This window comes from Sus scrofa, chromosome 13, assembly GCF_054392235.1.
Source record: "Sus scrofa isolate SSC_HxYL_T2T_F1_AM1 chromosome 13, Sscrofa_HxYL_maternal_Yorkshire_Landrace_v2.0, whole genome shotgun sequence".
NCBI lineage: Eukaryota > Metazoa > Chordata > Mammalia > Artiodactyla > Suidae > Sus > Sus scrofa.
Window position 1 is genome coordinate 32,569,775 of NC_139395.1, and position 21,683 is coordinate 32,591,457.

The 21,683-nt window shown below is 42.2% G+C and overlaps 1 protein-coding gene across 29 annotated transcripts in view; it reads right to left on the reverse strand.

Moving 5' to 3' along the window:
* The window catches only part of OSBPL10 (oxysterol binding protein like 10), a 329,934-nt gene that overhangs the window by 138,461 nt on the left and 169,790 nt on the right, over positions 1 to 21,683 (reverse strand). The window lies entirely within an intron of this gene.

Below are 21,683 nucleotides of genomic sequence, written 5' to 3' on the forward strand. Positions count from 1 at the left end.
TCTCATCACAAGAAAAAAAATCTGTAACTTTGTATGGTGACAGTGTTAATTAGACTTATTGCAGTGATCATTTCACAATATACACAAACATCAAATCATTATGTTACACACCTGAAACTAATATAATGTTATGCGTCTCAATTGATGACCCTACTGTCACCCAGGATCAGTCACCTGCAGCCTGATGGATCCCCTGAAAGAGCCCAGATTCCACCCTCATCTTGTAAGACTAGACTCATTCCCATTTTACTCCTGTCATCCAAGTAGGTATGACTGGACACTGGAGGAGGGAGGAGCCAGGTGAAGAGGCAAAGGCAGACATTCAGCAGCCAGCAGGGAAAAAAAGGCAACACAGAAGCTGCCAGAGCAACACTGGAGAGCTGGTGGCTGGGGATGATCGAGGGTCCCCAGGTCCTGTCAGGTGAGGAGTATGATCCAGGAATGTAGCTGGTTGCCTTAGCAACATTATCTCTACGCACCGTGATACATTACCCTGTTCTCTAACAAATTCAGTTCATTTCTTAAATAATCAGTATCCTGGAAATAACATGAGAACAAGCAAACACCAACCAGTGGACTGAGAGGTCAACTCACTCACTGGGTTTGCTCTGAAATCCCCACGGCGCTGGGGAAAATGCCAGAGACTGGAGGTGGAGAAAGGCTCAGAAGAGAGTACTCAACATTTCAAATTAAATACAAAGGAAAAGCTAATAAAAAGACACTTGGAAAAAAAAAATCTAAATCCCTTTCTGACCATCCTAACTAAATTCACCAAATTATTTCCTGTCCCTCTCCTCACTTTACTTCATAGAACCTGACATTTATTAATTATTTGATTTCCTTCCTGTCTGTTCCACTAGACTTTGAGCTTCTGGACAAAAGAGGCTTTGCTTCATCTCCCACTGTAACCTCAGAACTAGCATCCTGGCCTGAGCCATCACAGGTCTGTAGTAATATTTGTCAAATGAACAAATTAATCTCTCTTCTAGATTTCTAAAAGCTCTTAATAGAGTAATGCATATACATATTTATATAACTCAGACATATACTATATACATTATAGATAATACATATATAGTATTTCATGCTTAACAGCAAAACTAGAATCATTTTCAACAAAATGAGGACTAAGGCAAAAATGACCTTAAGTCACAACCATGATGACTTAAATTTGCTTGTTCTGGATGACTTAAATTTGTGTTGAATAGCCAACACAACTATTAAAAGAAATCTGATAAAAATCAAGGAGTTCCCATCATGGCTCAGGGGTTAACAAATCCGACTAAGAACCATGAGGTTGCAGGTTCAATCCCCAGCCTTGCTCAGTGGGTTAAGGATCCCACTAGTGTTGCCGTGAGCTGTGGTGTAGGTTACAGACTCGGCTCAGATCCCGCATTGCTATGGCTCTGGCGTAGCCTGGCAGCTGTAGCTCTGATTAGAGCCCTAGCCTGGGAACCTCCATATGCCGTGGGAGTGGCCCTAGAAAAGGCGAAAAGACAAAAAAAAAAAAAAAAAAAAATCAAGGACGTGAAAGATCAGTATTTGTGACAAGCAAGACTGTGTATGTGCGAAATCAGAGGAAAAACTACAATAGTAACAGAGGGTATTTAGATTTCTGGGATAAATTCAACCCACAGAAAACAATAACCTCCCTATTTATAAGCCACCCAACCTAGTTACCCAGTGAGGTAGAAAATATAATGGAAAAAAGTTTTCATCTGCAATAAAATAAAGGGACAAAACACCTGGCAATTAAAAGTAACATGTAGGGGAGTTCCCTGGTGGCTCAGTGGGTTAAGGACTTGGTACTGTGATTGGTGCAGCTCTAGTTACAGCTGTGACAGGGCTTCAATCCCTGGCCCAGGAACTTCCGCATGCCATGGGCAAGGCTGTAAAAAAAAAAGCAACATTTAGGATCCACATGCTTTAAAATTCTCCTGAGAGACATAAGAATGCTAAGTCAGTTGAAAGATGAATAACTATGCCCTTATTCTTAATAAAGATATGGTTCGTATGCTAATTCTCAAGGAGTGTATAATTCAGTGCAATCTTAATTTTTAAAAAGCCTGTAAGGTGGTGACAGGTATGGAATTTTTAAGAATAAAACAAGCTGACTCTGAAGTTCTTATGGAAACAGTCATCCAGAAATGGCTGCAATGAAGCATGACTAAGGCATGCTGGCCTCATCAGATACTAAAGTATATTCTAAACTGGCAGTATATAAAATACTGTAGTTCTGGCACATTAACAGGCTGACGAATCAACGAGAAAGAAAAGAAAGACCAGAGACAAACCCAAACACTTTATTTAGTATGCAGTTTAGATGGAACCGCCATACCTGTAGGAAAAATATTCAATAAATGGTGTTCAAAAAAGGAATAAGCATGAATAAGAAAATTCAGGTGAAAACTGCTCTCATTCTTTGCAACAAATAAAATCCAGATTAACCAAAAATCCAAATAAAGGATTTCCTGCTGTGGCACGAGATGGAAAGCATCGCTGCAGCACCAAGACACAGGTTCGGTCCCTGGCCCAGTACAGTGGGTTAAAAGATTTGGCATTGCTGCAGCTATAGTATAAGTTGCATGCAACTATGGCTCAGATCTGATCCCTAGCTTAGGAACTCCATATGTTGTGTGGCAGGCACCACCCCCCCGCCAAAAAAAAAAAAAAAAAAAAAAATTCAAATATAAAAATAAAATTTTTAACAAAAATTTAAAATTTAACATTAAAGTAAATTTTTAAGACGTTAAATTTTAGGAGTTCTCTAGTGGTGCAGCAAGTTCAGGATCCAGATTCCCTGCAGAGGCTCAGGTCACTGCTATGGCACATGTTCAATCCCTAGCTCAGGAATTTCCACATGTCAAGTGCACAGCCCCCCAAAAACGTAAAACTAACTTTTCACAAATTTCAAATATAAAGTAAAACAAATTCTTATTTTAATTTTTTAATTAAAGTATTGTTGATTTAAAATGTGCTAACTTCTGCAGCGGAAACGAATCTGACTAGGAACCATGAGATTGGGGGTTCAATCCCTGACCTCGATAAGTGGATTAAGGATCTAGCATTGCCATGAGCTGTGATGTAGGTCACAGACCTGGCTCGAATCTGGTGTTACTGTGGCTCTGGCTAAGGCCTAAAGCTACAGCTCCAATTAGACCCCTAGCCTGGGAACCTCTATATGCTGCAGGTGCGGCCCTAAAAGGACAAAAGACAAAAAATTTAAAAAATTAAATAAAATGTGTTAATTTCTGTTGTACAGCAAAATAACTTAGTTATACACATATACACATTTCTTTAAACACACAATTTTAAAATATTTAGAATATAAAAATAGAATAGTAGACTTCCTGCTATGGTGTAACAGGTTAAGGATCTGACATTGCCATAAGCTGTGGCATAGGTCACAGATGCGGCTTGGATCCCCAGTTGCTGTGGCTATGGTATAGGCCAGCAGCTGCAGCTCAGATTTGATCCCTAGCCCAGGAACTTCCATGTGCCTCAGGTACAGCCATAAAAAGAAAAGAAAAAATAAATAAATAAAAAAGTAATCCTGGAACAGAAAAGAGTTTTCCTAATTATGTACAATACAGAACTCTAAATCTCTAAAGAAATGACTGGTGATTTGACCACATAAAAATAAAAATTAAAAAAGGAGTCCCCACTGTGGCTCAGTGGGTTAAGAACCCAACATAGTGTCCATGAGGATGTGGGTTCCATCCCTGGACTCAATGGGTTGAAGATCTGGCATTGTCACAAGCTGCAGCATAAGATGCAGCTGCAGCTTGGATCTGGTGTTGCTGTGGCTGTGAGGTAGGCTGGCAGCTGCAGCCCTAGCCTGGGAACTTCCATATGTCACAGGTTTGGCCAAAAAAATTAACATAAAAAAAATTTTTAGGAGTTCCCTTCGTGGCTCAGTGGTTAAGGAACCTGGCTAGGATCCATGAGGATGAGGATCAATCCCTGGTCTCACTCAGTGGGTTAGGGATCCAACATTGCCATGAGCTGTTATGTAGGTGGCAGATGCAGCTCGGATCCAGTGTTGCTATGGCTGTGGTGTAGGCCAGCAGCTGTAGCTCCAAATCAACTCCTAGCCTGGGAACTTCCATGTGCTGCGGGTATGGCCCTAAAAAGCAAAGAAATACAAAAAAAAAATTTTAACTTTTTAATTAAAAAAAATTTTTTTTGGCTGCACCCACAACACAGAGAAACTCCCAAGCCAAGGATCAAACCCATACCACAGCTGTAACCAGAGCCACAGCAGTGACAACACCAGACCCCTTAACCCGCTAAGCCAGCAGGGAACTTGTAAAAATCAAAAATTTTAACATGGAATAAAACACCCTAAATTACTTGAAGGATATCTGACAAATCAGGAAAAGTGAATCTCCTTAATGTACAAATAACTCCTAGACATCAGTAGGATAAAGAACATTTAACTAAACAAAAATGGGCAAAAAACATGAACCGCTTTCATATATATGAAATGATGCTCAACGTCACTTAAAATAAGATTGATATTCTGAGATGCTGTTTTTCTTCTAGACAACTGGCAAATGCAAAAAGTGTAGAGAAACTGCCTCTCCCATAGATCACTGGGGGTAGTCCAGACTGTTCCATCAAGCAAAGCTCCATCCATGATCTTCACTTTTATTAACAGCACACAGGCATAGATATTCTCCCCTATAGTGTTTTTAGGAGCAAACTATTAGAAATACCCTAGAGTGTTCATTAAAAGAGTTAAAACTTCAAACGAATTTATCCATGAAACAGAAACACTCACAGACATAGAGGACAGACTTATGGTTGCCAAGGGGGTGAGGAGTGGAGGAGGGAAGGAGTGTGAGTTTGGGGTTAGCAGAGGCAAACTAGTATATCTAGGACAGATAAACAACAAGGTCCTACTGTAGGGCACAGGGAACTCTATTCAGTAGCATGCGACAACCAAAACAGAAAAGAATATGAAAAAGAATGTATACATATATATATAATATATGTATGTATAACTGAATTGCTTTGCTATACAGTAGAAATTTATACCACATTGTTAATCAACCATACTTCGATAAAATAATTTTTCTTTTCTTTTGTGGCCACCCCGAGGCATTCAGAATTCCTGAGCCAGGGATCAGATCAGTTGTGACTGAAGCCGCCGCTGTGACAACACCAAATCCTTAACCCACTGACACAGGCCAGAGATCAAACCTGCATCCCAGGGCTCCCAAGATGCCACTGAACCCACTGAACTACAGAGAAAACTCCAATAAAATAATTAAAAAAACAAAAACAAAAACGTGTCAAGAGTTCAGCTGCCAGGTGATGAGAAGGTCATTTAAGACGAGCCAAATGAAAGTAACAATTTAGTCTTTATTTGTGATAATACAAACCACTCTCCATATCTGAGAATTCAACTGAGGATTGTAAACAGTACACAAAGCACAGGTGGCGAAAGCCAGAGATGCAGAACCCTGAGAATACTGAGGACCAACTATGGACCTTGAGCATCCATGGATTTTGGTGTTCCCAGCACGTACTGGAACCAATGCCCCACTGATAAAAAGGGACTACCGTATAAGAAAGAGGCAGAACAGGGAAAAGGTGCTGTTTTTCCCTATGTAGCAGCCCAAGACAAGGGAGGGTCAGATCTATGGATGTAGGTGGCAGGGAGGTGATTCTCTCATAGCCATGGGAGAGAAGAAAAGGGTTACTATATTACTACAAAGTACTGAGGACAGAGTCAGAGTAGAAAAAAAGTGTTTTATGAGCCCCTTCCTCACACAAGGAGATGTTGGCAAAGATGCCTGGGAAGGACCTTGGCCGGGGCCCTTAAAGACCTCAGATGGAGGTGCAGGGGCCAGTGACACAGACACATGGAGAGCACAGGACTGTGACCCACTCCAGACCCTGCATCCAGTCTAGTCCCCAGAGGGCAGCTTCCCCCAAAGAGGCCTGCCGGGTAAAGCCCTTGTATTTATACGTCTGTGTTCAGACCCAAAAGATCACACATGGGATTTTGGCCTGGAGGAGACAGAAAGGGAGGAGTCTTGAAGGGTGCAGCGGTTTGTCCACACAAAAGAACACTCTACCAACATCAAAAAGAAAAAGGCATTTCTTTTATGATCCATAAGGAGCCATTTTCAATTGAAAGAAGCCAAGTTTATAACAGGATATAACAAGTACATACCAGTGTATATAACACCGTAGTAGTCGATGGGGGTTTTTTGTTTTTGTTTTTGGCCACACCTGTGTCATGTGGAAATTCCTGGGCCAGGGATTGAACCCGCACCACAGGAGCAACCCAAGCCACTGCAGTGACAACACCAGATCCTTAACTCACTGCAGTGCAAGGGAATTTCCTGCAGTTGGTGGTTTTGGGGTTTTTTTTTGAGGTTCGCTTGGTTTTGTTTTGTTTTTTAGGGCCATACCCATAGCATATGGAGGTTCCCAGGTTAGGGGACAAATCAGAGCTACAGCTGCCTGCCTACACCACATCCCCAGCAACGCAGGATCCGAGCCACATCTGCAACCTACACCACAGCTCACAGCAATGCCGGATCCCCGACCCTCTAAGTGAGGCCAGGGATTGAACCTGCATCCTCATGGATACTAGTCAGATTCATTTCTGCTGCACCACAATAGGAACTCTACAGTTGGTGTTTTTTAAAAACAAGACTATCAGAGAAAAAAAGAACATATATATACACATACAGGTACACATAAACATATATGCTGCCACATACATAAAGCACACAAGAGGCTAGAAGTAGTGGGTGCCTTTGGTCAGGGTAAGAAGCTGGGAGGGAAGAGGCCAAAGCACCTTTGTCAAAACATGGTCAACACCCATCTCCTCAGACACACGTCGTTTTCAAATCTGATCTCCTGAACACTAGTAATTCAAAACTCTACCCTGTTTAACAAAATAGAGTTAACACAGAAGTTATCTCTGAACAAAAGTAAATAACTGCCCATCTGAAATGGCCAGGTTATTATAAGCAACACAACTCAACACCCAGCTCACCTTCCCCCACCTTCCCCAGCATCCAGATTCTGGTTCCTGAATTTTATCTATCCAGGCATTCCAAGCACAGAGTTTAACACAACTGTTACAGTTCCTGACTTGGTCTATAAATTCTCTCTGGAATCTCAAATGAAAGGTGCTGGGTGCAATTATGAAGTATGACTGCTGTGATTTATGGGCCTAAATGTTAGTAAATTCGAAAGAACATGCCTTACTGTGATCATTTCTCTGGCAGTGACAAATTTTCACCTCACTTTCTCATCTCCTGAGTATTAAGCTGATAGATGTTTATTCTGCAGATATGCTGGAACAGTTATACAACAGGCAAAAAAAAAAAAAAAAAAAAAATTTACCCACTAGCATGTCAGAAAGACAATTATTTTTACAGAGGAGATTTAAAAAAAAAAAAAAAAAAAAACTTGTACTAAAATGATGTAAGTCTTATTTCTTCTCCCCAAATACAGGGCAGAAGTTTCTATTTAGTTTTAGGATTCTTATTTCAACTCTGGTGGACAACCAGTATAAATCACCTGTTTTACGTTGGACTCTCTCTAGGATAAGGAATATATTATGCAAGGAATTTCTCTGTAAATAGAAATACAGAAATGTGTCTTCAAAGACCTATTTTATGACTACATTCTTGCACGGGGGAAGAGTAATCATCAAAGAATGAATGCAAGTAGAGAGAAGCATAACCTTCAGAAAGACATCGTACGCGTCCTTTTCACTGTGATATCGAGTTCTGATTTGTAACAACCAACGCCTCCTTGAGCTGGTGACCCCGCCCGGTGTCTCCATTTTGCAAGTGGGGGCAAAGGTCAAATGACTTGCCCAAGGGTCACAGAGCAGCTCACAGGCCCAGAACGCAGACCCATGTCCTGACATGGCTGTCCACTCAGCCCCATGGCTTGTACCACTGACTCACTTATTCTCTACACAGGCAGTTTTTTTCCTCTATGAAATGACACATGTGGCAAAGAGTGAATTTATATCAAAGCCACAAAAATTAAAACTTCTTGTTGTTGCCTTTAACACCAACTGGAAGTACGTAAAAGAAGCTATCTGAGGACTTCCCACTGTGGAAAAATAGGGTCAGTGGCATCTCAACAGTGCTAGGACACAGATTTGATACCTATCCTGGTAGAGTGGCTTAAAGGATCCAGCATTGCCACAGCTGTGGTGTAGGTCACAACTGCAGCTTGGATCAGAACTCCACATGCCACAGGGTGGCCAAAAAAGAAAAAAAAGAAGGTATCTGAGCCCAAGCTGTGTGAAGTGCCGTGAGCTCTATTCCTGCCCAGTTGCTGTAGAAATGGAGGCATGAGGAGTTCCCATCATGGCTCAACGGAAACGAATCTGACTGGTATCCACGAGGACGCAAGTTTGATCCCTGGCCTCACTCAGTGGGTTAAGGATCTGGCATTGCCATAAGCTGTGGTGTAGGTCGCAGACTTGGCTTGCATCCTGCACTGCTGTGGCCGTGGTGTAGGCCAGCAGCTACAGCTCTGATTGGACCCCTAGCCTGGGAACCTCTGTATGACGTGGGTGCAGCCCTAAAACAAAAGACAAAAAAAGAAAAAGAAAGAAATGGAGGCACTATTTTGTGGCTGGAGGCAGTGACAAGGAGCGCATACAGACCGCTTCGGCCACCTGGCTGAGAGAGGGCTCCAGGATGAGGCTTCCGTGGGCTCCAATTCTGGCACAGCTGCTTCTCTGCAGGAACAGAGCATACAACTTGGCCCTCAAAGCCTCAGTGTGCTCATCTGTACAGTGGGAATGAAACCCACTTCACAGGTAAGGATTCAGGAATACATGTATTAGCATCTAATAAGTGTGAACTCCCTGTAGTTGGGATGCATATATGTACTGAATCCCACTGTCCACGTGAAAAATCACAACAAAGGAGGAAATCCCTGAGCACGCATGCTGGGCCTCATCACCATCCAAGGCTTCATGAGCTGGAACCAGAATCTCCAAGGGTGCCTGATCCTATCAGCCATCCTACCCCTCAAAAAGCTCACTCAGCTCATGGCACAGGAATGAACCCCAGGCACAAGGCAACTTCCCCCTGTGCCTGACAAACTCCACCTGGCCCAGACCTACTCCAGGCAGCCCAAGAGTGAGATCAGGAGGGCTGCAGTTCCAGCCAGGGCTGCCATGGTGAAAAACAAACCCAAGAGCTTGGAGTATATACAGATAGCTCTTTGAACTAAATCACCATCACACAATGAACAATAGAATTAGAGTCTTCAAGTGCTGTGAAATAACAGAACCTAACTTCATTGGGGTCTTACTGGATTGAACAGTGCTTCTCAAAATTCACGTCCATTGGAACCTCAGAACGTGACCTTGTTTGGAGACACGGTATTTGCAAATGCAATTAGTAAAGATGAGGTCATAATGGACTAGGGTGGGTTCTAAAGCCAGTAACTAGTGACCTTATAAGACGGGGGGGAGAGAGGCGGGATGGAGGAGCCAGAGATTGGATGGAGGCAGCAACAAGCCAAGGACTGCTGGCAATCAGCAGAGGCTGGAAAAGAGGCAAGGGACAGAGCCTCCAGGAGGAACCAGAGCATGGTTCCAAACTCTACTCCAAACTCTGATGTTTCGCTTTATTTGGCCTCACTGGGCATCAGGCACCCGGACTTGCACTAACAAATGCATGTGTTTGAGTTACCCAGTTTGTGGTACTTGGTTGTAGCAGCTCTGGGAAACTAATACAGGATCCAAAGGCTGGAAGCAAAGGATCAGCAAAGAAATATGGGGCTATGTCAGCTACAGGAATATACGTAAGACATACAAATTGTTTGGCAGATTAAAGATGGCTTCTACTGCTGCTCCCATTAAGGGGGTAGAGTCTCTGTCCTCTCCCCCTAAATCTAGGTTCTGTGGTCTGTGAGCCCTAAAACAGGACAGGGGTGGAAAAGCACCAATTTCAGGATCAGGTTTCAAGAAACCAGCAACTTTCACTTCCTGTCCCCAGGACTCTTGCCTTGAGTCCTGAGCTGCCACAGGAGAAGCCTGAAGGCACCGAACTGGACAGGCCATGTGGACACGAAGACGGAGGTGCCAGGCCTGCCCCCAAGGATCCCACAAGGAGACCAGACACCCTGAGTGTGAGAACAAGTCATTCTATCACACCTGCCCACGTTGCAGACTCTTGAACAAAACAAAGGGCTGCTGTAGTTTCACGCTGTCAGGTTTGAGGATGCTTTGTGACACAGCAATAGATAATCAGGGCTATTGATGATGCTCAATCTCTAACACAAAAGTAGAAGCAAACGATGCTTTCCCTTAAGAATGAACTAGAGAAAACTCAGATCAAAGCAACTGGAAAATGATCATAGTCCTGGCACGGGGGGCAAAGAGGTGGCGAAGGAAGGTAGGTAGGTAAGGGAACCAGTGTAATTCACCTGCAAGTTTATGGACCCCAAGCATCCGCTTTAAGTCAGAGAAGATAACGACCACAGTGCCTTGCTTCTGCTGAAAAGAACAAGATGATTGGCTTTTAAATGGGGAAGAATCTCTGTTTTATCCTGACATGCTACCATGAGCCACTAAGAAAAAAAAAATCCTCTGCAAAAATCACCAAGAATTGGATCATAAAACACAATTTCCAAGGGTGGCTTGAATGCCAAAGGATGAACTTGGCTAACTTCCCTCTGTGTCAATATCCAAAATATGTTATTATCTCAAGGCCTGAGGGCATCGATAGGAAGGCTCCTTGTATTAAATTGTCACAGAGAGTAAAAACAGGCAGGAGTTTTTTATGTCACAGAATGGTGACATAAAATAATCTGCCACTTAACTTCCCTGCAAGTGCAAAGGTGTCTGAACCGTGAATTTTCCGTGAGCCAGAGAGAGGCGGAGACAGACAGAGGTGTCCTCATTACATACATCATTTTGCTCAGCAACAGCATAATAACCCAAGGTGACTTTTCCAGGGGTCCCCACGACTTGCGGAGCCCAGAAGATGCAGGTCCATGTGGAGGGGCAGCCAGTCCACAGTGGCCTCACCTTCTGGTGAACTCCTATTGCCGTAACTACTGCAGCACTGATTAGTTTTCATATTAGTTTAACCAACCAGCTAGATAAACCAGTCCCCTGGACAAGAGCCAAGGCTGCGTACATCATTCCACACCCACATCAGAGGCCAGCACTGGACCCACAGTGGGTGTAATAAAGGAGCCTGTTCTGACGCAACAGTCAAGCTCTGTGAGCTTTCCAGAAACAGGCTCCAGGACCTTAGGGCAGAAACACACAGGAAGACTATAGGGGGAATACTATAATAGGGAAGAACAAATCTGACTCCATATTAGACCTGTTTCTTTTATTTTAACCTTTATATTCTATTGCTTTCGCTACGAGTTAAGAATATTGACTGTAGCCTGAAATATACAGGATAGCTTTTTTTCTTTTCTTTTTTTTTTTTTTTTTTTGGCTTTTTAGAGCCACACCTATGCCATATGGAAGTTTCCAAGCTAGAGATTGAATTGGAGCTGTAGTTGCCGGCCTACGCCACAGCAATACCAGATCCGAGCTGTGTCTGCAAACTACACCACAGCTCAGGGCAACACCGGATCTTTAACCCAGTAAGCAGAGCCAGGGAATGAACCTGCGCGTCCTCATGGATACTAGTCAGATTCATTTCTGCTGAGCCATGATGGGAATTACCTCCTCCTTTTTTAAAATCGCTAGTGATGGCAGTGGTAGTTGCTCAGAGACATCTGTACACTCCTAGACATGAATCCCAGCATGTTCTATGCAGACTGAATGATTCATCAGGAATCTCCTAAGTTGCAACTCTCTCAGTGTAAGAACTGACACCGGGGCCAGAATCAACCACTCATTACCTATGAGACCTCTTGTGATAGCCTTTTTGATGTGTCAGCTTGACAGCAATTCAATCAAACACTCATCTAAATGTTTCTGTGAGGTCTTCTGTAGCTGTGATTAAAGTTCATAATCAGTTGACTTAAAGTAAAAGAGAAAATGGGCCTGGTTCAATTGAAAGGCCTCATGGGCAGAGCTGAGGCTTCGCTGAAGAATCAATTTTGGAGTTCCCGTCGTGGCGCAGTGATTAACGAATCTGACTAGGAACCATGAGATTGCGGGTTCGGTCCCTGCCCTTGCTCAGTGGGTTAAGGATCCGGCGTTGCTGTGAGCTGTGGTGTAGGTTGCAGACGCGGCTCGGATCCCGTGTTGCTGTGGCTCTGGCGTAGGCTGGCAGCTACGGCTCCGAATGGACCCCTAGCCTGGGAACCTCCATATGCCGCAGCAGTGGCCCAAGAAATGGCAAAAAGACAAAAAAAAAAAAAAAAAAAAAGAATCAATTTTGAGGGTGGACAGTCACTTTGGCCAGTGCCTGAAAGGGAGGCCCCGCAACTGCACATAAGCCAATTCCTTGCAATAAGTCTCTTCATACATATCTTCCACTGGATCTTTTTCTCTGCATGAACCCTGGCTGATACCCTTCTCTTGCTCTTACCTTCTTTATGCCTCAGTCTCCCATCTGTAAAAAAGACATTACTATCTACCTCAGGAGTTCCCACTGTAGCACAGTAGAAACAAATCCGAATAGTATCCATGAGGAAGCGGGTTCAATCCCCAGCCTCACTCAGTGGGTTGGGGATCTGGCACTGCTATGAGCTGTGGTGTTAAGTCACAGACATGGTTCGGATCCCACATTGCTGTGGCTGTGGTGTAGGCCAGCAGCTACAGCTCTGATTCTACCTCTAGCCTGGGAACCTCCATGTGACATGGGTGTGGCCCGTAAAAAAAAAAGTAATATCTGCCCAATAGGAGTTCAGGGTTTTTGGGGGTGCATAAGCCACCCATCTCCTTGTATGGCCCTGCAATAAACCTTTCTCTGCTCAAACAAAAAAAAAAAAAAAAACTACCTCACAGGACTAACCTGGAGTAACACAAGCAAAGCTGAGCACAGTACATTGCCCACAGTAAGATCCCAACAAGTAGGAAATATTTTTGTTCATGTAAGAGTCCCTATGGTTATTAACGAACCACACCTTTGGGGAAGGAGTTTATACACTAGTGGGGAGATTTTTTAAAACATTTACAAAAAAGATATTTACTAAAAAATACAGATAGATGTAAAGGGTACCAGGAACTAAGAAAAGAAAGACCTCAGCGTATCTGGGGCAGAGTGGAAGGCAGCCATTGTAAATACATAGAACAAATGGGCCCAAGCACACCACAGCTTCTGCTTTGGGACCATAACTCTCCTAAAAATATGCTACAGGGCAAGAAACTCCTTCCTTACTAAAAGCTTTTGGTCAAGTCTGCAGAAGTGTTTCCCAATGGCTATGATCTCCTTCATGGAAGATTACTCATTTACTCCAATCTTTAGTGAGCACCTACTATGTGCCAGGTATTGTGCTAAGAGCTGAGGAAGAAAGAGGTCTAAAAGGAAAAAACAGGAGTTCCCGTCGTGGCGCAGTGGTTAACAAATCTGACTGGGAATCATGAGGTTGCGGGTTCGATCCCTGCCCTTGCTCAGTGGGTTAACGATCTGGCGTTGCCATGAGCTGAGGTGTAGGTCACAGACGCGGCTCGGATCCTGCGTTGCTGTGGCTCTGGCGTAGGCCGGTGGCTACAGCTCCGATTGGACCCCTAGCCTGGGAACCTCCATATGCCACGGGAGCGGCCCAAGAAATAGCAAAAAGACCAAAAAAAAAAAAAAAAAAAAAAAAAGGAAAAAACACTGCTACATGGAAGGAAAAGAGGGGTCAGATAACAAACAAGTAAACAACTAAGTATCTTGTTTCTAAATATAACAGAATAATGAAAAAAAAAAAAAAAGAGCCCAGCAAGAGAATCAGCTGAAGGTAAGGAAGGAACTCTGTGAGAAGCTGGAATAAAAATGGGAAAAGAGAGGAGTTCCCTAGTGTATCAGTGGGTTAAGGATCTGGCATTGTCACTGCTATGGCACAGGTTTGATCTCTGGCCCAGGAACTTCCACATGTCACGGGCACAGTAAGGAAAAGCGGGATTAGCATTATAACTAGCAAAGAGAAAACTTAACTTTCAACCAAGTGCAAAATACCCAAAGTGAGTAACAGAAAACTGTGAGCACCCCCACTAGCTTTCTGGGAGACGAGGCAGTCATTGCTTTTGTAGTTAATTCCACTCTCAGTCTCCCCACCCCTACCCCACTCCCAGCCTTCCACATGCCCTGAGAGGTGCCCTGAGCAAGCAGAGCTTCGTTCCCCCAAGAAAGTTTGAGAGACAAGCTGAGGGTTGATGGGGGACATGACCTCACCATTTTGCTTTTTTTCTTCATTTGAAATACTGTTAATGCCAAAATCCAATGACTATCCAACCAATAAGGAATTAATCTCCAAAATAAATATCTAAAGCACTTTATATCAAAAAAACAGCCCAATCAAAAAATGGTCAGAAGATCTAAATAGACATTTCTCCAAAGACAGACAGCCAAAAAGCACATGAAAATATGCCCAGCATCACTAATTACTAGAGAAGTGCAAATCAAAACTAAAATGAGGTAGGACCTCACACCGGTCAGAATGACAATCATCAAAAAGTCTGCAAATAATAAATGCTGAAGAAGGTGTGGAGAAAAGAGAACCCTCTTAGCCTGTTGATGGGAAAGTAAACTGGTGCAACCACTATGGAGAATGGTATGGAGGTTCCTTAAAAAACCGAAAAACAGAACTACCATATGACCCAGTAATCTCACTCCTGGGCATATATTAGGAGAAATCCATAATTTAAAAAGATACATGCACCCCAATGTTCATTGCAGCACTATTTACAATAAGCAAGACATGAAACAACCTAAATGTCCACTGACAGAGGAATAAAGAAGATGTGGCACAATGGAATATTACTCAACCATAAAAAAGAATGAAATAATGCTATCTGCAGCAACATAGATGCAAATGGATTATCACATTAAGTAAAGTCAGACAAACGTATCACCTTACTTATATGTAGAATCTAATAAAATGACACAAAATAAATTATTTATAAAAGAGAAACAAACTCACATATTTCAAAATCAAACAGGGAATCAAAAGGGAAACAAGGGGATACATTGGGAGGATAGGATTAACACATACACACTATTATATACAAAATAGATAACTAAAAAGGACCTACTTATAGCACAGAGAGGTCTATTCAATGTTGTGTAATAACTTACATGGAAAAAAGAATGGATATACGTATTTGTATAACTGATTCTCCTTGCTGTAAACCTGAAGCTAACACAACATTATAAATAAACTATGCCCCAATAAAAACTTTAAAAAAGTCACTTAAAAAAAAAATCCAATGACTCTCAAACTGTGTTCTCAAAGGATCTCTAAGAGCCTCTGTGGGCCACACAAATATTTGCTTCAAGTTGCATAGACAGAGAAGCCAAGAAACTTAATGATGCTCAGAAACATTATCCCAAGTCAGCTTGCTTTATAATAAATGCCCATTCCACTGCTTAACGTAAAACTGCACTAATAAAGCACTGTTTTTATATAGTAGGGATCTATAATATTTTTATTTGAAAATAATACTCTGCTTCTTTAAAAATATTTGGAAGTCACTGCTATTTAGGAGCTCTGCATCACGATTTTTGAAAACTGCAGTCTGGGGCTAACTTATTTTAAGAGACTGCAAATCACCATTCAAATGCATGCTGAGGGTTACTGGTCACCATTTATGCAAAAAAGTACACAGGAGAATTAATGGAGAACATTTTTTAAAATAATCATTCTGTTCATGAAGAATAGGAGTTCCCATCATGGCGCAGTGGTTAACAAATCTGACTAGGAACCATGAGGTTGCGGGTTGGATCCCTGCCCTTGCTCAGTGGGTTAAGGATCCGGCGTTGCCGTGAGCTGTGGTGTAGGTTGCAGACGCAGCTCGGATCCCGCGTTGCTGTGGCTCTGGCGTAGGCCAGTGGCTACAGCTCCGATTCAACCCCTGGCCTGGGAACCTCCATATGCCGCAGGAGCGGCCCAAGAAATAGCAAAAAAAGACAAAAAAAAAAAAAAAAGAATAAATGCACTTTACACCCTAAATGTGGTTTCCCTGGTGATGGGGGGCCTGTATTCACTGCTGCCAGTACTGACCACTATCTTAACATTGATCAGCTAATAAAATCTGTTAGGGTACTATATGACAGTTACTGCTGCCATAGCAAAGACAGTGCATGAATCAAGGTCTCTAACCAGGCATTCACTATATCCATGTGTACCAGGATCAAACCAAATCATCCTGAAGGGACAGAGTGCTGAGTCCACATCATTAATAAAGACGGCACCTTCATTAAAGCATCTTCCCTTGTGTGCACATTAAGGAAACAAGAAAATGCAATGACATGAAGAAACATATACATAAATTCACACAGCTGGAACCACATCAACAGTCTCCTCCTCAGAGTACACGCTGAAAAGTTTACTTGAAACTGTATTCAAGGAAACTGCCTCAGTACAGTTGATCTACCCAGTATCTACCAGTGCAGCACACAGTCCTCTCTTCGAAAGGATATGTGCCTGAAAGCAAACTATTTTAACAATTAAAAAAAAAAGTTTGAGAAGGATAATTTCTACTAGTCAATCAATTATCACTGAACGCTTAATTAAATCTAAACTTATGCCTCATAAACACCCATCACAATTCAATAGCACGACCTTTTCCCTCGTGAAGCTACAGAGTCCAAAAGTATCCCTAATGAATTAAGTGTATTTAATTGTCAAATGTCACAGCTAAAAAGATTATTCTGGGCCACAAGAACCCTTGCTCTAGAAAGTTTATTCTGTTTCTCAAATATTTCTTCTGACCATGCCAATCGCCATGTCTGGACTTAGAAAAAAAGTGCAGTTGGCGCTCTTGTGAAAATTTTAACTCTCATCCCAGGAAGAAAATAGTTAACCCTTGTTGTAGACCAGAGAGTCCCACACAAACACACAACTCTGAACAGACACAAACGTACACAAGCTCTCATGTGAGCAGACACTCAGATTATTTCCCCAGCAGTCACTTCTGGGAAAGAGCAATAAAGAAAGGCAGGAGTTTCCATTGTGGATCAGTGGGTTAAGAACCTGACTAGGATTTATGAGGATGCGGGTTCCATCCCCGGCCTCCTTCAGTGGGTTATGGATCCAGCATTGCTGTGAGCTGTGGCATAGATCACAAATGTGGCTCAAATCTGGTGTTCCTGTGGCTGTGGTGTAGACTGGCAGCTGCATCTCTAATTTGAATTCCTAGACTGGAAACTTCCATATGCTGCTGGTATAGCCCTAAAAAAAAAAAAAGAATTAGAAAAGGCAGAAATATCTAATTTGCCTACTTTATGCTCTTTAAGTCATATATGCAGGTGTGTACACATACACACAGCATACACATATAAACAGGTATGAGGGCTATATTTTTTTTTCCTAAAGCACCTAGAAAATAGGAAATTTATAAAAATTATGATGTATTTGTACCAACTGAATTTTGTCATTTTGTCCATTTAGATAAATGTGAATCACATGAAAGACTGTTTTATGTGACTAAAAGCATAAAAGGTAGAATACAAGTGATTACCGCATATTTTAATCATCACATCCTTAAAGAGCGAAGGGCTCAGGTTGATTTTTTAAATATATTGGATTCTATCAATAAGACAATTCTAGCGGCACATCTGGGGGTATCACACTACCCTAGGTCACAGGGTCACCCAGGCACACACCACCCAATGCTATCAGTCAGAGGAGACCATGTGAAGACCTAACTCAACCCTCGACCAATCACCATCCACTCCAAACCATGATCTAAGCACCCTCGATGCCTCCACATTCCATTTCTAAAGCTTTCTGTCTGAAAATGGTCCTTAACATATTATGTCCAACCAACATGCCTAGCAATTGGGCTAGGGCTAGAAAGATGCAAAGATGAATAGGACATGGCTTTCAGGATAAAAATCCAGTGCCTGGCACACAGTAGGTGCCCAATTAATACCTGGGGAAGGGATGGAGGCATGACTGAGTGAACAAGCTCACAGTCTGGGGCAGCGCTGTCTAAAAGAATTATAACACAAGCCACAAATGGGAGGCACATACATACTTTCAAATTTTCCAGCAGGCACACTTCAAAAGGTTAAAAGGAACAGGTGAAGTTGATTTTAATATATTTTACTTTAACCTAACACAGAGAAAACATTTTCATTTCCATATGCAATGAGTATTAAGACATTATTCATAAAACATTTTACCTTTTTCAGGTACTGTCTTTTTGAAATCACATGGGCATTTTCACATGCAATGTACGCTAAAGTCCTTTTCAATTCAAGCCCCCACATTTCAAGAGCTCATTAGTCCCGTGTAAGTAACACCTACCCTGGGGGTGGGGGCACAAAGTAACAGAACATTTCCATCGTGCCAGAAAGTTGTCCTGGGCAAGAGAGGGAGGTAAAGGGCATGGCGGGAATGAGGAGGAGGGCAGACAGCTGGCAGCAAGGCCAGGCAGGCAGAGATGGCCTTGTCTGCTCCTCTAAAGAACACAACCTTTATCCTATGGACAGCTGGGAATAAGGGTGATTAAGATTTAAAAAAAAAAAAAAAATGAATGGTAACCAGCTGTTTAAAAACAGATTCATAGACTAGAATCAATCCGTGATGAACACTCTTCCAACAGAGGATAAAATACTAAAAACAAGGGAAATGCGGTATGTTTTTCACAAAACTAAATTTAGTCAAAGGAAGAAATGGTCCTTCATTATAAGATTATATGCCTGGGAGTTCCCATCGTGGCTCAGTGGTAACAAAACTGCACTAGTATCCATGAGGTTCAATCCCTGGCCTCACTCAGTAGGTTAAGGATCCATCATTTCCTTGAGCTGTGGTGTAGGTTGCAGAGGCAGCTTGGATCTGGTGTGGCTGTGGTGTAGACCAGCAGCTATGTCTCCGATTCAACCCCTAGCATGGACACTTTCATATGCCCTGAGTGTGCGCCCCCCCCCCAAAAAAAAAGATTGTATGCTGGGGGGAAGAGGCATTAAATGTGCTTTTATGAGACAGTGGTAACCATAGATTGTCACTAAAAACAAAATAAACACAGCACTGTAAATCAACTATATTTCAAGTGGGAAAAAAAAAAAACCCACATTGATGACAAACATGGGTAAAAAATATACTTACTGGGCAAATTTTTTAATTTGCAACAAGCTCTCTGAAAATTCTACTTCTAAATTTTAGTTTGGGAATTTCCACTGTGGCTTAGCAGTAACAAACCCAACTAGTATCCATGAGGACTCGGGTTTGATCCTTGGCCTTGCTCATGGGTTAAGGATCCAGCGCTGTCATGAGCTATGGTGTAGGTCCCAGATGCAGCTGGGCTCTGACGTTGCTGTGACTGTGGTATAAGCCAGCAGCTGTATCTCCAATTTGACCCCTAGCCTAGGAACTTTCATGTGCTACAGGTGCAATCCTAAAAAGCAAAATAAACAAACATAATAAATTAATTTTAGTTTGCAAGTAATGTCCAAAATTCTAGAACCACCTCTTTTGAACACTCGTATTAAGATGGACACAGGGGACAAGGTGTGTATATTATTCTCTATCCTGACTTTCTTAATACACACACATTCACTAGTAATGATACCTACATGACGTTTATCTTCAACTGCTGTATAATAAGCCAGCACGTTAACTGTACTGTTGCTTATTTAGTCGTTCCCATGATGGTTTGTGTTAACTCTATTACTTTACTAGCATGAACAGCTTTATCCAGATTAACTTTCCTCCTCAACCTCCCAATTCCATGGATTCTTTCCTCAGAATATAGTTCCCAACAGGGAATTTATGGGTTGATGGCAATGAACAGCTTTGTTTTGTGTTTAGGTCTTATTATATATCAGTAGACTGTAGCAGAAAGATAATATACAGCTCTGCCAATATTGCTTAACACTGTAACTTTTAATGGGCTATAATTATTTCTGGGAATCTGATAGACAAAGTCATCTTGATTCTATTTCTTCAATTGTTAATGAGGATGTTCCTCATGATATCAAGTCGTAAACTTTCTATGTTCATCTCTCTTTGCCTCTTCCAGCGAGGGCTCTGGGTACTGACCACTGGGATCTCAATTCTTTGTATACTTTGGGATGATAACCATTTAATCTTTTAAATTGCCCCATTACCTTCACCCATACTGTGGCATTCCATTTAGTATTTATTCTATTGCCTGTGGCTGGGCTATTTTTCTTTTCTTCTTCAGATATTTGGGCACATCTGTCTTGTGCATGATGTTTTTCTCCACTGCTTCACTAGTCCTAAGTTTATCTTTCCTGTACAGCTGGGTTAAAAATGCTATTCCATTTTCTTCCAGTTATTTTATAAAAATATAGAGTGACATCCAAAAGTCGAGGTGCCTTTATACTTTATGATTAATAGACTTTTAAAACGGCAGGACTTTCCAGTGTGAGGGAAATTTTCTCAGTTCCCAAGGAGGCCTGGCATATCATAATAGGACAGATGTCACAGAACAGCTACCCCTCTCCAATCAGGAGAGAAGCTTGGCATGAAATCTAAGAATCAAAACTTTTGACTCTTTCAAGGCGTCTGTACCCTCCAATTCTTGACTGCCTGTGTTTTTACACGTCTCAACGAGCTCACTTAAAATTAGTGTTCAACAAGAAAGGTCATCACATGGAATCTAAAGTATGACACAAATGAACCTGTCTACAAAACAGAAACAGACTCACAGACGTAGAGAACAGACCTGTGGGCGCCAAGGGGGCGAAGGGAGGGAGTGGGATGGACTGGGAGTGTGGGGTTAGCAGATGCAAACTACTGTATATCAGATAGATAAACAACAAAGTCCTCGTATATAGCACAGGGAACTCTACTCAATCTTGTGTGAACAACCGCAGGAACAGAATATGGCTCAGCAGAAACAAACCCGACTGGGAGCCATGAGGACTCGGGTTTGATCCCTGGCCTTGCTCAGTGGGTTAAGTACCCAGCACAGCCATGAGCTGTGGTGCAGGTCGAAGACGCAGCTTGGATCCTGCATTGCTATGGCTGTGGTGTATGCCGGCAGCTACAGCTCCTATTCGACCCTTGGGAACTTCCATATCCTGCGGGTGTGACTCTAAAAAGTCAAAAAAAAAAAAAAAAAAAAAGGAAGAAGAAGAAGAAAAGCATATATATAACTGAATCACTCTGCTATATAGCAGAAATTAACACTGTAAATCAACTCTACTTCAATTAAAATTTAAAAGTTCAAAAAGAAAGGTCATTACAGACAAAGGTAATTACCTAAAGAGATACATGGTTGTTGCCCAGCAGTACAAAAACCCAATCAAAACAGCAATGGAATGGAGTTCCCGTCATGGCGCAGTGGAAACGAATCTGACTAGGAACCATGAGGTTGCGGGTTTGATCCAGTGTTGCCATGAGCTGTGGTGTGGGTCACAGACGCGCCTCAGATCTGGCGTTGCTATGGCTGTGGCATAGGCCGGTGGCTACAGCTCCAACTGGACCCCTAGCCTGGGAACCTTCATATGCTGTGGGTAAGGCCCTAAAAAGACAAAAAACCAAAACAGACAAACAAATGGAAGCTATGGAAGTATGTTACCTATTTTTCATGTAATAAATTCCAGAGAAATTTTAGGAATTTCCCACCAGAGATGGAAAATGGACAG